Source organism: Mustela lutreola, chromosome X (genome assembly GCF_030435805.1).
Source record: "Mustela lutreola isolate mMusLut2 chromosome X, mMusLut2.pri, whole genome shotgun sequence".
Classification (NCBI taxonomy): Eukaryota; Metazoa; Chordata; class Mammalia; order Carnivora; family Mustelidae; genus Mustela; species Mustela lutreola.
The window spans coordinates 96,257,522-96,274,116 of NC_081308.1; the positions used below are offsets into that span (position 1 = coordinate 96,257,522).

At 43.3% G+C, this 16,595-nt stretch overlaps 2 protein-coding genes across 2 annotated transcripts in view; one reads left to right on the forward strand and one right to left on the reverse strand.

Annotated features, from left to right (window-relative positions):
• TRPC5 (transient receptor potential cation channel subfamily C member 5) overlaps positions 1-11,558 on the reverse strand; it is a 250,098-nt gene extending 238,540 nt beyond the window's left edge. Inside the window, exon 1 of the mRNA XM_059158051.1 lies at positions 10,628-11,558. The gene's annotated coding sequence lies outside the window, so the exon portion shown is untranslated. The remainder of the gene's footprint in view (positions 1-10,627) is intronic.
• Positions 11,559-11,715: 157 nt separating this feature from the next.
• Positions 11,716-16,595, forward strand: part of RTL4 (retrotransposon Gag like 4) — a 362,480-nt gene continuing 357,600 nt past the window's right edge. Inside the window, exon 1 of the mRNA XM_059157622.1 lies at positions 11,716-11,828. The gene's annotated coding sequence lies outside the window, so the exon portion shown is untranslated. The remainder of the gene's footprint in view (positions 11,829-16,595) is intronic.

Here is a 16,595-nt window from a genome sequence, read left to right on the forward strand (position 1 = left end):
CCCAGCCCCCCTTCTCCCAACCCCCCTCCCCTCAGCAACCCTCAGTTTGTTTTGTAAGATTAAGAGTCGCTTATGGTTTGTCTCCCTCCCAATCCCATCTTGTTTCATTGATTCTTCTCCTACCCACTTAAGCCCCCATGTTGCATCACCACTTCCTCATATCAGGGAGATCATATGATAGTTGTCTTTCTCTGCTTGACTTATTTCGCTAAGCATGATACGCGCTAGTTCACTCGGCATCAGGGAAATACAAATCAAAACCACAATGAGATATCACCTCACACCAGTCAGAATGGCTGTATCTCAAATTTTTTGATGGACGTTTTCTTGAGGATGTCTTGCCTGAGGTCTAACTTAACATGATATTGAAATCTTAACTCATCATCTTCCCTTCTCACCCCACCTTCATCTTTGCTTAAGGCATCACCATTTTCTGTCACTGGATAAAATTTACAGTCATCTTTGACTACCTTCACCACAAATATATAGTCATTCACAATCGTATATCTACTGTTCCTTTATGTGTCCTTTATGCACCATCCTTTTCAGGTCCACTACTATAGTAACAACAACAATAGTGATAACTGTAATAGTTAATGTGTATGAGTGTTTGCTGTGGCTAAGTACCAGGCTAAGTATTTTAAATTTATATTTACTTCATAGCATTATGAGGTAGGTATTCTAAGTATTTTTTTTTTTTCATAGGTGAGAAAACTAAGGCTCAGAGTGGCAGAGCTAGAATCACACCAGAATGGGTTTGGACTTAGATTCCTTACTTAACCACAGTGTTACTTATTCGTCATCCCTAGATTTCTATAATTTCTTCCTAACTGATATGCCTGTGATTTCTTGCTCCTCCACTGGTCGTTCCTACATACCATTTCCAAAATAATCATCCCCAAACATAGCTACCATTATTTCATTTCTCATCTCCAAATCAATTTCTATCTCCCTTTTATCCACTAAATTAAATCTAGCCACAGCCTAATAGATAAAATCTTCCACAATCTTATCACAACCCAACTTTTTCCAGCTCTGTCCCTTGGAAGCATGGATTTAATCCATGAATGAATTAAACCACAATGTTCTACTAAGCCATATCAAGACTTCATTTCACGTTTGCTCCTATCATCCACTCACTCCTTACCCTGTTGTGAGTTCCTAGAGGGAAAAGGATGGGGATGCATGCTTGCACCCTACAGTGTCTTCCATCTAGTCTATACTTAGTGAGTATATGTCAAGAGCTTGATTGTAGGAGCTGAGTTACCACTTGGAGATTGGATTGTTTAATTGTTCCTTAACACTCTTCCTATTTCTCTCTTCCCATGAGTCCTCTCATTTTTCCATTCCCTGGCATAATTACCATACAAAAAATGTAAAAATCCTCTCTTCTGAGATATCAACATCCTAGGAAAACCTTTACCTGTGCATCATCATGTCACCAATTTTTTCCTCAGTTTATTCCCAAACATACCTCCATGTCAATCTTTCTTCATTGCTTGGTAGTTACCATTAAACTAAATTTTACTCATCTAGAAAAAGTTTCTGGAGATGACCACTGTGTGAAGATGACAACACAGTCTACAGCACAAAGTTCTTTGGTGAATCTTGAGGTAAAATATTTTACGTAAACTGCAGACATTCATGTTAGTTTCAGCACTGGTCAGGGCCCCTGAGTGATTGTTATCTAAGAGATGGCAAAGGAAGTGACCACTAGGAAGGTTAGTTCCAAATGCAGGTATTATAAATCTCCAGATGTTCTATATCCCAGAGAGAAAGCATTTCTGTTTTTATTGGATTCTTAAAAATTTTGTTCGTTTGTGTTTTAGATCCTTGCTGCTTTCTGAGTATTGCCACAGATTAGGGACCACAATGTCAAGGTACAGCATGGAATGCCTTTATAGTTCAGAAGTTTATGGTTTTTATGTTTAAGCAGAGATTCTTTTTTTTTTTTTTTTTTTTTTGAGAGAGGGAGAGTGAACATGGGGGGAGGGGCAGAAGGAGAGGGAGAGAGAAAATCTTAAGAAGCCTTCACCTTTGCAGACATATATACACACACACACACACACACACACACACACGCACACACGCATTACTGAACAAAAGTGTCATTAAACAATGTTTACCCTTACTACACATGATTCACATTTTTCTCTTTTAATTGATTTAATTTAAAATAGTGGTGATAATCTGCTAAACTGATTTCAAAGTACTTTGAATCATAGCCCACATTTTGAAAAACACTGGTTTAAAGGATGGAACAAAAAGAGATGATAAGATGTTCTGTTTTGTGCTACTAGAGTTCAAGCATATATTGCATGCAACTGATAACGCTGGGAGGGGTCAGTTCTTAAATCACAGCTAACGACCAATGCCCACAGCAGGGATAACAAAAATAATTAACTGTAGCATATTGATTTTGTTATCAGCTTTGCACAATTCCTTGTTTAAATGTAATTTTTCGTGGTTTTGTGTGTGTGTGTGTGTGTGTGTGTGTGTGCCTGTCACTGCATAGCATGCTACCCAACTATATGGTAGTCTCTTTCAATGTTTACAATTATGTAAGAATTCCACATTCTTTTGCAAGTTAGGTAGAAAGCTATGGCAATTTTTCAAAGATTATTCATAAATAAGATATTGTGCTTATTTATTTGAAAATATGGTCATCTTATTATATATGGAATAATATTAGCTATGTTTCATGAATTTGTTATGGTTGTTTTTTCCCCCAGTGTGGGGTATATAATAATATTGAGGCATTAGGGTAATATAGTGTACAGGGTATTCAGGTAAGCATCATGGGGCCAAAGGGACTGTACAGTCTTAAAAGCTGAGTGTAGTCACCAGTTGCTCGGATAACTGATTAGCTCAAAATTCTGTCCCTTAATACAGATGTTAGTTCTTCTAAAGTTACACTGTAGTAAGAACACAGCAAAAGGACAAGACAGATTTGAGCTATTGTTTCAGAGATTTTGTTATGATATAAAGATCTTTCTGAACATCAATTCATAGTTTCTTGCATTTGCATTCAGAAGTTCTAGATGAAAAAATAAAGTAAAATAAGGAAAGGATGGTGGCAACCAAGTAGATAGATAGTAAACAGAGTGGGAATAAGTTGTTTTTTTTTTTTTTTTTTTTTTTTTTTTTTTTTACTGCATATCCTTTTATTCCGATTTTGAGCAATGGATATAAAATACCTATTCAAAAATTTAATAAAAAAGAGAATGCACAAAGAAAAAACAAGGACAACAAAAAATAACAACCAAAGAGAGCTTTCTGACAATGAAGAGGCAGCATAATGTAGGCCAAGTGGGAAATGCGATTTGGAGGAAGAGAGACCTATTTTCCAATCCTGCCTCCACTCTTTACTACCTGTGCAGTATCAGGTATACCAGTTAGCTTGCATGATCTTTTCTCCTCAGCTGTTAAATGAGAATAATAATACCTATTACATAGAGGCTGTAGTGAAGGTTATTTAAGTTAACATATTTGTAGCACTCAACACAAAGAAGATTGTGGTAGGCAGGATAATGGCCTTCTAAATATGTCAGCACATCTCCAGAACCTGGGAATGTGTTAGGTTACTTGGCAAAAGGTTTTTTGTTTGTTTGTTTGTTTGTTTGTTTTTTATTTATGGAATTAAGGTTGATAATTAGATGACCTTCAAATAGGGAGACTATCCCGGATTATCCAGGTGGGCCTGATGTCCATACATGGGCTCTCAAAAGCAGCAGAAGAAAGCTGCAGGGTCAGAGAAAGAGATGCAAAGGAAGAAGAGGCAGGAGAGATTCAGACTGTGAAGGGACTTACCTGTCCTGACTGACTTTGAAGTTGGAAGAATGGGGCAGCAGACCAAGAAATGTGGGGGGCTCCCAGAAACCTCCAGCTGACAACCAGCAAAGAAATTGGGACTTCAGTCCCACAACTGCAAGGAAGTGAATTATGCCAAGAACCTGAATGAGCAAAAAAAAAAAAAAAAAAAAAAAAAAAAGATTCTTCCCTAGGGCCTCCAGAAGCAAATGCAGCCCTGCTGACATCTTGATTTTTAGCCCAGTGATCTCCATTTCTGACACACACAGCTATAACAATAATAAATGTGCATCGTTTGAAACTGCTAAATTTATGGTTGTTGTGGACACAATGGAGAACTAATACGAAGATGTTCAATAATTGATAGCAATTGCTATTGTTAATTTGGGGTGATCACAGAAATCTTAGAAATCAGTGATCACTATTATCTATTATAAGATTATTGATGCCCCACTAATCTGGATCCTCTTGAAAATCAATGGTTGTTGGGTAACCTCAGTGCCTCAGAGCTGGAGGGTGCAAACATGCCAAAGGACTGGGACCCCAGAGGCTTTGGCACCTGTTTCTGTGTCTTTGTATTGAGGCTGCCCCAGACTCCATATGCCAACCAAGAAGTTTTGGAGAATCAAGTGCTTATTGATTTTATCGGAATGCATAAAATTTATTAAAATTCATAGAATTATTGGAATTCATAGAAATATTGAAATTCATGATATACCTATCATCTTTTATGGGTGGGAAAATTGAACAGGTAGAGATCTGGGTGAAGGTAAGAGTTTCCCATTTCTTTCACCTGTAAAATAATGATAGGTATGGTGTTTACCTAAGTCATTAAAGTCTACAATGAGCAAGTTACGTAGTTCCTTTGAGCTTTAGTATTGTCTGTACAATAAAGAGGATAATGTACCTATTTTATGGACTTGTCCTGAGGGTTTACGTGAAAGGTTGCATGTAAAACGCTTAGCACATAACTTCACACTCTCTAAGTGTTAACTGTTGTTGAGTTGTCCTTTGGAAGATGTGTTGATAAGGAAAAGTATTTCTTATCTAATAATAAATCATGACTTCCTAGGGGAAAAATCACTGTATCTTCATGTATAATGTCTTATTTCCTTTTGTGAGTTCAGGTTAAAAAATATATCTTTTGATTTTCTCTGTTCTGCTTTTACCATCATCATTTTTTTTACCTGCATCATTTCACATCTACCCTATGAAGTAGGGGTTATTATTCACCCATTTTACAGGTTGTTATCAGGCCAGAAATCAGTAATATTTAATTCTGCCCCTGGAATGCTATTTTAGCCTTGATTTTTTTCACAGTTGCTCCACTGAAGGGTGTGTGTGTGTGTACATGTGTGTGCCTACTGCACATATGTGCAACATGCAGAAAGAGCCTCACTACTAACTTTCTAACGGTAATTTTGAGACATGTCATATAATAGGCCATTCTTGTGTATGTGTGTATGTGTGTGTGTGCTTAGGGAGAGGAAGAAAGCATGTGTGTGCATGTGAGTGGCGGAGAGGAGCAGAGGGAAATGGAGAAAGAATCTCAAACAGGTTCCACCTCTAGGTGTGGAGCCTGACATGGAGCTTGATCTCACAACCCTGAGATCATGACCTGAGCCGAAACCAAGGGTCACACACTTTGCCAACTGAACCACCCAGATGCCCTGAATAGGGCCACTTCTGACTTTAGTCTTATTCTATGAAATGATTTCATCAGGACCACCTTTAATTCTTTCTGAATAATATTTGTTTTGGGACCCCCATTCTATTGAAATATATTTTGCTTTTGTATGTTTTTCTTAATGTTCTATTTGTGGAAAGCCTAATGTGATTCACACGAATTAGAAATAGGTGCTAGATGCCCTATTACATCACATCCAATGACTAGTTTTCTAACAAACTAAAATTAATGACCAAAACATATTAATTATAATAATGTCTTCCATGTATTGATTGTTCACAGTATGTCAGTGTCTTATAGTGTCTCATATAACAATTCAGTCTCAGGAGATGTTATTATTAATCCCATCATACTGATGAGGAATCTGAGGCTGAGAGACAAAGTACCTCGTACAAGTTTACACAGTTACTTGTGGACAGGATCTGGATTTGAACTCAGGTCTGTGTGCATCCCCCAAGTCCAGGTCCTCCTGGTAGTCAAAACAGTCCTATGGTCTGACTCCTTTTACATCAACTCTCTTGCCCACATTTAAGGCTTTTACACTGGATAATGGAAGAAGTGGACATGGGGAAAGTTTATATTTTAATTTTTTTTAAGTGATAAACCACTTGAACTGTCCCTGCATGCCCTGGGGATAATTGCTTATTTTCAAATGACTTTCAGATGCTTTTTGGGATAAACTCTAGTCCATTGCCTCTCAGACTTCAGTATGCAAACAAATCATTGGGGAATCTTAAAAATCAGATTCCAATTCACTAGGTCCGAGAAGGAGTTTAAGAGTCTACACTTATAAATAGCTCCCAGGGCATGGTGCGGCTACTGCTGTGGGGACAACAGTGGGGAGTAGCAAGACCCAAACCCTCTCCATCCTAGCCTCTCTTTCCTAACCTTGTGATATCCTCACTATTATATAGAAGTTCTTCATATTATCTTCCCTACTGGGTTATAAGAGATGTGCTTGCATCAGCCTATTTTCTCAGATCCTTAAAAAAAAAAAATCTAGTGTGGGAATAATTGAAACCAGGTATCAAGGCTAAAGAATGGAGGCAGGAAATAACACTCCTCTTCCCCCCTCCCCTACAAACCTTCCTTCTCAGACTCTACTGTGAAAACCATCTGCCTGTCTTTTCTGCTTCTTTTGTCTTAATTTTTCAGTAAGTGTGTGAATGCGTGTGTGTGTGCATTTATGGGTGCTGGTTCTGAGAATGGCTATACAAGGCCAGAACCATAGTCACTGGAATCCATCGGTTTCCATTCTCCAAAATAACAGAGTGCAGCACAGTCTGGATTTTCTAGATGTCTTGCTTTTGGTGGTGTGAGCTAGATCAGATAAGTGTGAGTAGTTAAATCTTTGTCATGTTTAATTCTGCCCTCCACCTGAATATGCTAGCTGGGCATATGCTACGTTTTCTTAGCTGCCAGTATAGAAGTGTGTGTGTGTGTGTGTGTGTGTGTGTGTGTGTGTGTGTGTGTGTATTGGGGACAGGTAGAGGGTGAGAAGGCAAGTCACAAGGATATGGCAGTAAAGATGGTAAATATAAACATGACAAGGAAGTAGAGGGTTGTAATCTTGGCAAATGTGGTTTTAGTTTCCTCTTGACTTCCTGGAAAGATCTCTGGAGAGCTTTAGGAAATGTGTTCAGTACTAGCAGGCAGTCTTGGGTTCTGGCTTTGATTCTCTTGCTACATAGTTGTATGACTTTGGAAAGTCATATTTACTCTCTGGGCCTCAACTTCTGTGTAGGTAAAATGAGGGCATTGGGCCCTGCCCTGATCCCTGCTTGATTCCCACCATCAACTCTTCCTTGCAAAAAGCTAGGGCAATTGCATTGGCTACCAGCGTCTAAGTGCTAACCCCACAGTGAGTAATGGAGAACCCAACCTAGGGAACCTGCAATTTTTTGCTCTGTCCTACCAGCTTTTATTTCTTTTAGAAATCATCTTTTGTTGCTCAATCAAGCATGATGCACATGTTGTGTATGAGACCACAGTTGAATCACTCAGGACTCCTTCTTTATGATCAGGATGGGTCAGTTGGTCTTATGGCTCAGAGGACTTGAGAGACCCATCAACAGAAGGGAAGCTATGGAGTTTTAGAAAGAATGACATTATGAAAATCTCAGCTACTAAGCTCTGGGCTCACTGGCTAGCCTCAGCTTTGCCCTGATCTAGAACAGATGACTGCAATTTCTGCCTAGAATGAGGCATCCTTTCTGCCTATAGGATGCAAACTTTGTCATGCCCCTCTATGAAAACCTGGAAAATGACCAGGCCAGGTTAGGTTGGTGGCACCTTAGGCTGCAGGGTGCTTTGGGGAGAAAGGTCCTGTCCCTCATATTCCAGCTAACAGGAGGCTTCTGAACAGCTTAGTGTACTTAGCTAAAAACAAGCATGTTTGGCAGGAATAAAGCAGGTAGAGATCCTTTGGTGCCTCTCCTTCAGTGATAGAGCCATGGCAAAAGACAAATTAGAATATTTGAAAGTAGGCTGGAAAGAAATAGCATGACACATTTGAAATATCCATTCGATAATTAAGTAACTGAATGGCTCAGAGATTGAAATTTAATATGCTAAGGAGTGAAATGAAATGGCAAAAGAGAAAATGTACTCCATTGCTCCTAATTCTCTGGTTCTAAGGAGTTCCATTATTGTTTACTCAGGGTTTACAAGACAAATCGTATGCAATTTTAGCATGCTTCACATCAGAATCAATTATCTGGACTAATTCTCTCCTCAGCTAAGCAAAAGAAAGCAAACACTTGGATGGATTTCTTTCCACATGTTTCAAAACATCTTTGGGTTCTCTTCTGTCCCTCTCCTCTTCCTTCATATCTTTAATTTTCTGGCCCATCCTTCTCCAAGCCTGTATGGCTTTGTGTGTCATTCTGGTTGTGAATTCTAGAAAGAATGGAATCTTAGGACTGTGGCTCATATAGTTGGCAGAGATGAGAGATATTTGGTGCAAGTTTCTATGTTGGAGCATATACTGAAGCCAGAGGAACCTGTGACAACACATTTGAGGACTGTATTGGCTCTATATCCCTTCACTACGTACCTCCTTGTTCCCTGAGTAACTGTGGATCAGGACCCACCGTGGCAGCCAGATGCTCACATCACCAAGAACAGAGCAGAGACCTATGCCTTCCTTAGTCTCCATCTTTGTGGATGCTTTCAGTTTTTCCCCATTATGAAATTGCCAGTTCTTCCCTACCTGTCTGCAACCCGATCTTTGCTATTTATGGGTAAGTATAATTTTAACCCATCTAAGAAGATATTTGCTTATGATTGCCTAAAAAAAGTAACAGAATGGGCGCATTTTCAGATCCTACTTGAGTAATCCTCATTCTGTTCTGTCTCTAAGCAGTGAGCATTAGAACAAATTGCCCAATACAACATAAACAGTTTCACTTAATGTAGAATCTGTTTCTCTCATTTGCTGAGTTGGAAGGAGGTAATTCATTATATTCCGGTAACATAGTAATAAATAGAAAGTTTAACACAAGAGCCTGGGTGATTTGGAAGCACAAATTCAAACATTCCCCTCTCTGCTACAGCAGCACAGAGCCTGTATTGTATGGGGTTGATCTGAGTCCTTGAAAAAAATATACACACGCGCGTGCACACACACACACACACACCCCATGTGAGATATATATATATATATATATATATATACACATATATATATATGTGTGTATATATATATATCCATCCATGAGAGCAGCATCTCCAAGGAATCAAAACATAGATTTCAAGTGGCATTGAGTTTTCCTTCAATCTTGCAAACAGAGAAAGAGCAGCTCCTCTTGACCCTGTGGGTTTCCTTTATTTCAGGCTAAATATTTGCTTTGAAACCACTTGCTACTATGTGAATGTATTTTCATGCCTTTTGAGTTACAATAAGCAGATTTTAAAGAGTGAGTGAAAGGTACTATTTGGCACCATTTATATCTCAGCTTTGTAAGAATCTATGGGAAAGGAGACATGATATAAATCATCTGTAAAACACCAACCCCCCCCCCAAATCCAGTCTGAGACAGACAAAAGACAATATTGAATGCTGATATACAAACTTGTCATATTTGCTAAATGCCACGAAGATAAATTATATGGCAATAGACAAGTAGGTCTGGGTACCATATCAATGTAGTAATTTCTCATTTGAAGTAGGGCTGACACACATGCACAATCTCTAAAGGGAGCATTATTGATTCGTCTGTGTCTCTCTTACTCATATAATAAACTCGGGTAAAGTTCACAGATTCTGTCTTCCAAGCTGGTTTCTTGGCTTCAGGCTTTTCATGAAGGAGTGATAACCTTGCTAGCCACTCAGGCATCACAGCATATCTGACTATGGCCAGAAACCCAGTTTGGCAATGGGGAAGAAGCTCTTCTCATAGTCACATTCTTAGAGTCCATGGAGAAATACCAGTATCTGCAAATACAGCTCAGTACCCCTGTGTGTGTGTGGGGGGGGGGTATGATAATGTCCAAGTCAGTATATGTGTTTGGAGGGAGGGGGTGTCTACTTTAGAGCAGAGATCTGACTGAGGTCCCCCCATTTGAATTTCCTAGTTCATTTAAGGAAGCCAGGAAAACAAATCTGGTCATTTCTTAAGTTTGAAAGATACAAAACAGAAAGAAGGGTAAATGGACTCTCATGAGTTCACCTCAGGTCTCTGCATCTTAAAGTGGGTTTGGCAACAAGGCCAGTGTCCTAATTCCCATGCCCGTCTACCTCCCAGGTGGTTTTTGAGGAAGCCTGGGAGCAGCTTCTTACCTGCCTGATACCTACCCAGGGATGGAGCAGATCACTGACTAGGGTAGGGCAAAGCTCTGGTGCAGGACAACATCCGGAAAGAAAGGATTCTTTTGGAGATTGACAAGAGCCACCTTTCCTGACACCCCTAGAGCTTTACCCCATCTCATCTCTCTCCCTGTGTCCAAAAAACAATCTGTTGCTGGCTTTGCTCTGCACCCCACTACCTCAGCCTACAGCCCGACAGCCAGCGCCTCCCAGTCCTCAGCATCCCAAGCACCCTCACTTAACCCGCACCTCGCCATCCCAGACGGCTGCGCTCCAGCGCTTGAGCAGCGAAGCTGAGGGCACAGGGCCTCCTGTCGACTTACCCCGGGGCCAAGTGGTTTGTCCGGATCTGCGTGCTCTGGTGTCGGCGAACCAGGGCGCGCGGTGCGGCCGCCTCGCGGGATTCGGTCTTCGGGCGGCGCGCAAAGAGCAGCCGCCTGGGACAGCCGCGGGCCTGGAGGCTGCCGGGCTGTGGGCAGCGGAGCACAGGGAAAGGGGCGGGGTGTGGTGAGAGGCGCGAGTGCGGGCTCCTACCTTGGTTTTTTCCCTCCGCTCTTCAGTTATCCCTAAACTTCCCAGTAGCTGGCCGGTCCTCCTCACCTTTCGCCTCCGTCAGCGCCCCGAAACTCTTCACTCCACCCGCCCCCTGCCTGTTCTCTCGCTTCTCCGGGCTTGTATGACCCAGCCTGGGCCGCTTCAAACACACGCACTCTCTTAGCGCAGCCAGCCACACAATAAGAGCCAGGGAAGAAACTGACACGGGCAAACTGACAGGGGCGGCCGACGCGGGACTGTGAGCGGGGAGAGAGAGAAGAGACGGGGAGAGAGAGACAGGGAGAGAGAGCCACAGAGAGAGAACCGCATTTACACTCTCACATGCACAAACGCACACTCAAGCTCCAGCTGCCAGGTAGCGGCTGGCGGGAGACCCCGCCACCCCTCCAAATCTTTCTCGACTAGAGGTTTCTGTCCCCTTCTGCTGCCGCTTCTGGAAAATGCTGTACAACGAAGGGGAGAGAAAAGCAAAGAGGGGTGGGGAGGGGAAAATCGAGGAGGTGCGCTCCTTTTCTCCTCCCCACCCCTAGCTCCAAAAATGTCCAACCCTGAGCTCTTTTCCCTTCTATCTGCTCCCGGCTTCCCTCTGCTCCTCTTCTCCCTTTCTCCCTCCCTTCGGGTGTCTGCGAGCTGCGGAGAACCCGTCGCGGTTGAGGGGTGTGTGTATGTGTGTGTGTGTGTGTGCTGTGTATGGGGGTGGGGGGGAGAAAGCTGCGGATGGCGAAAGCACCTCTCACCTCCCCCAGCCCCAGCCGAGGCCTCACACACCCCCAGCTCCCGGCAGGGGCGGGCGGGGCGGGGCGGGGGAGGCGGGGAAGGGGGAGGGAAAGAGGGAGGACGGGGCAGCCTGCAGGGGCAGCAGCTACTGCCGTCTCTGCAGCTCGGTGGCCAGGGGTGGAAGGAAGCCGCAGCCGCAACCCCAAGTCACCCCCCGCTGCCCTGTCCCACCGCCTCATCTCTCCCCCCTCGGTACGGAATTTTCTGTTTCGTTCGTATGCTCTCTCTGGGCCTCCCCCTCCCCTGGGTGGTGGCAGAGACTGGGGGGCTGAGCGCGGGTGCGGGTAGAGGGGACCGGAATGCCTCGGGGCGGTTGGCTTGCAGACTCTCTTTTTGCCCCTTGGCTTGAGTACCCCCTGCTTTGGACAGTGACACCCCCACCCCCACCCCTCACAGCCCAGGCTCTGTGCTGGCGGTGGTGGGGCTGCACTGGCAGCCACCAGTCATCCCGGGGGAAGGGGAGTTGAGCCAATGAGAGCGTAGGCTAGCGGCTGGTGGACAGCCGGACAGCGGGACAGTGGGACCCTGAGTCGCCAGGGGCTGACCTGGGGTCATCTGGTCTGGTTTTAATCCCTGACGGATTTAGTGTAACCCAGTGCAGGCAGCCCGGGAACTAGCCAGAATCTCACACTGTGTCCTTCTCACCCTCAGGGTCGGTCTCCCAAGACCAGCCTAGATTGAAAGGAGGTGGGGAGTGGGGACGGATAGTGTGCTATTGTAGGATGTGGGAGTAAGTTGCTTCGTGGTGGCAGTGGCGTCTATGTGGGGAGGGCAGTGTCACCGGACACTTGGGAGACTCGCTGATTTTTGTACCTCTGTGTCCCATGAGCCCTCCCCCCATACTCTTACACCCCAAATGCAGATCCCCTTGAAGCTTCCTGGGGACAACTGAATGGCTCCACGCCGCCACCCCCCCTCCCGCCCCCAAGCCTGAGATTACTACCTGCAACCTGCAGGCACTTAGGTCCACTAGCTAGCTGGCAGCGTCTTGTAGCCCGACCTCACAGCCCCAAAGCTCGGCGGCTTTGTCTTTTATCTCCCTCATTTCCTCTCTTCAGAAAGGCGGGGGTGCGAGGCTCTCTGCCTTTTGAACGCTGCACTGGTACTTGAAACCCTTTTCCCTACCCATTCTCAGAGTAATCTGGAGTTCAGAGAATGCTCCACTGTTCTTCCAGGTGTTGCCTGCGCGCACACTGTGAGCTTGAGTTGAGCTCTAGAAGGAGCCAGAACCTTCTGCCCTAAGTAGCCGAGTGTTCCATTGCCTTGTCATTGAAGCTTGGCATCCTTATGTTTAGTGGGAGCCCTAGCAACTCTCCTAGGCTACCCTGGGAAAGTCCCTCAGGGCACCAAGCAAGAAACGTTTTTCTGTTGTCCTCAGTCCTCTTCAGCCTGAGGTGGCCCAGTATTCTGGAGAATATTAAGCTCTGTGTGGGAGCAGGTCATCTGAGAAAAGTATTGCCTTGGGGGATGAAGAGTTTGTGTCTGTGTGTGTGTTTGGGGGATGGTGAAGATGGACCCCCCCATAGGGTTTAAACACTTCAGGAAGTGTTTCTAAACATTGGGCAATGATATACAAGAAAAAAAAATCACTTGATTCTGGAAACCTTTCTGCCTTTCTCCCATTCAAAGGCAGTTTTACTGTGGCCAAAATCCTCAAGTGCAGAGCTTCCCAAACAAGCGAGGTCAATGTTGTGATTAATCTGGTTCCTCTTTTGGCATGAGGGGTCAGTAAGAGAAGTGGCTCTGGACAAGACCTTGGACAAGTGGGGTGTCTCTTTTTCTCTGACCAAAGTGTGGTCTAGCTGAGCATTCCACCCAAGCCTAAGATGCAACAAGAAGCAGTGCCCAGGAAGAGAAGGAGAACCCTATTCTTGTGAGCCTGCTCCTTCAAAGGCCTTATATACAGTGCAATTGATAGTGGGATTATGGGTTTTTTTGAATTTTGATGCTTTTCCAGTGGATTGTGGATAAGACCCCAAATTTTCTTCTTGTACTCACTCTACCCTGCTAACCTCTTCAGGAGATCAAGGATATATAATCTCTTCCAAAGTTAAAAACACCAAGCAAATGTCAGGCACCACCATGTAACTTCTAGGTCAAACTCACTGGAGGGTCTCTTAATGCAGTACGCTGACTTGGGCAGGAACCTAAGCTTGCTTCAGTTGCTTGTCAGCCTTAGAGCGGGGGTGCTCATCTTCTCTGTGAATATGGAAATATTCAAGTTTTCTTTTCTTTTTTTTTTTTTTAAGATTTTATTTATTTATTTGACAGATAGAGATCAGAAGTAGGCAGAGAGGCAGATAGAGAGAGAGGGAAGCAGGCTCCCTGCTGAGCAGAGAGCCCGATGCGGGACTCCATCCCAGGACCCTGAGATCATGACCTGAGCCGAAGGCAGCGGCTTAATCCACTGAGCCACCCAGGCGCCCCGAAATATTCAAGTTTTCTACTTGGTAGCTGAGAATGTGTGTCTGATTGAACTATCCTAGGGCAGTTTGCAACCAAAGGCTACAACTGCAGAAGTGGTTCAAAACCAAAAGTGGAAGTGAGTATGAGTAATGGAGGCTAAGTCTACCTGGCTTTTAGGGGAGGTTAGCTGCCTAATGTCCTGGCCTATTCAAACACCATCTGGATATGACTTCGTAATGCAATTGAGACTTCAACACTCATGGGCGCTGTCTTTACTCTTCTCACAGCCTGGACTAGAGTGGTAAGTGGAACAGGTAGATCAGAGTTTGGTGTAGTATCAGAGACACAGTGAGATTGATGTGAGAGACCCAGAGAGTAAAGGCATTTAAAATCTTTTCCCCCTTAAGCAGGATTTCTCAATGTAGGCAGTACTGACCTTATGGGGCCATGTGGTTCCTTATTGTGAAGGGCTGTCCTGGCATTATACACTGCTTAGCAGCATGTCTAGCCTCTGTCCACTAGATGCCAGTAACACTCCCCACCTTTTGACAACCCAAAATATCTCCAGACATTGTCACATGTCCCCTAGGGGGCAGAATTGGCCTCCCCACTGAGAACCACTGCCATTTAAAGTAGTGTCCTACCTCAAAGATGGTATTTTACCTTAATTCTCCCCACACAGCCTGTCCAGATCTTGTATTGAACAGAATCTCCGAAAGTATGGAATAGCTTGTGAGGAAACAGCATAACAGAGAATTCTGACAAATTGAAAAACGTTGACAAATGATTACATTCATTGTTATATTCATTGTTATATTCAACATGGAACTTCTGTTGAGTACTCACTATAAGTAGGGTGTCGATTATAGCAAAGACCTGTAAAGGCACAATTCCAGCCTTCAATATACTAAGAAACTATTGACCTTTATGGCCCTAAAGGGAAAGGGTTACAGATTTTCATGGATAACCCGTTCCTGGATTGAATCCAACCCAGATTTCTCCTCCTTTTATTTTCCTTTGTCCTCAAACAGTGACTTACTCTTTAAGGTTCTGCCTTAGGGAGATTGCTCTTTGTCTTGCTAAGCACCATAGCTCTAAGTTTAATTTTTTGTGACTTCTCTTTCTGTGACACACAGGACACCATAACAATGTATCCAGCATTGGCATTACCACAGCATCACAAAGCCTTTAACAAATTGAACAGTTTGAAAGGCAGGCTTTTATTTACAAAGGAAAGGGCTTCTAGTCACCTGCACAGTAGAGAAATACTCAGCAGTGGCAAAGACAAAGGACAGGAATGGAATGGAAAAAGAGAGGATTCTTAAAATTCTGTGGAGTGTTGATTGTAGGTTTTAACTCAGCTGTCTCTGTCTCTTGTTGCCCCAGGAAGCCAAAGAACACTAATGTGAGTTGTAGGATCCTGCTCAGGATTTCAACAAAGGAAAAGAGAGGAGGAAGTGGGAGTATCTGTACAAAATCAGCTGAGTGAGTGCCTGACTTTGAAAAGGAGTTTCTGGTGAGCCAGACCTATACCAGGGTCACTTGCTTTGAATAAGTCCTAGGTCAACACAGTGCAGATATAGATGGCAATATGTCACTTGTGAAAATCCAACACAGGCACTACCAATCGGGACATTTGAACTTTATATATTTGTGAATTACTATTCTCTGGCCAAGGCTAATTCTTTGTTTAAGTGAAAGTTTTGCCTGAATTGGAACCATGAATGGCTGTAAGTAATTGAAAACATATTTCACGTTTCAAAAGGGTGTTCAAATTCTTATATCATAAGAGGTTCCCTGTAATCACAGCATATGGCCTCAAATAGTGATTCATCTTAATAAAAGAAGTGCAAACAGAATTGTACTTCATGGATTAGGTAAGGGCTTTGCTGTGCCTACCATTAATAGGAATGCAAATGCAGCTAGCCCTGGGCAAATTTATAAAGTGGAATTACTACATCACAGAACATCTAGGAAACACTGGGCCTTGCCTAAGTTTCCTTGATAGTGACAGAGACAAGACCCCAGTCAAGTCTTGCTGCCTTGTGACTGACTCTGTGTGTGGTCTCAGCAAGGGCAGGTTTAATCTTTATTCTGCTTGCCCCCATCCCCTTAGCTTATTAAAAACCTGCCCTCACGGAATGATATGATCTGCCCTCATCAAAATACCAGAATGTTCTCACTCTCAGGAATAGCTCTGTCTTCAGCCTTTTTTTTTTTTTTCCTTGTTGTCAAGAAGTAAAGCCTCTATCAACTTAGTAAGGAAAGTGAAAGCATGAGGGCATGGTATTTTTTTTTTTTTCATACAAAGACTTCCTGAGAGATCTAAAAGCGCCCTAGTTGCAGGTCAGGCTTTGTAAATATGTGGAGGACTGGGTAGGACAGAGAAAGTTTGTTTCTCTTGCCTTTTCAAGAATAGGCTATTTTCTTTTTCAGGAAGGGCTTGGTACAAAAATGAAATTTTTAATTTGAGTATTTTTCTCTGGAGGATTGGTTGGTGTGAAGGAGTATCTGGTGAGCTGTGCTTTATTCTTGATCAATGACACACATCCT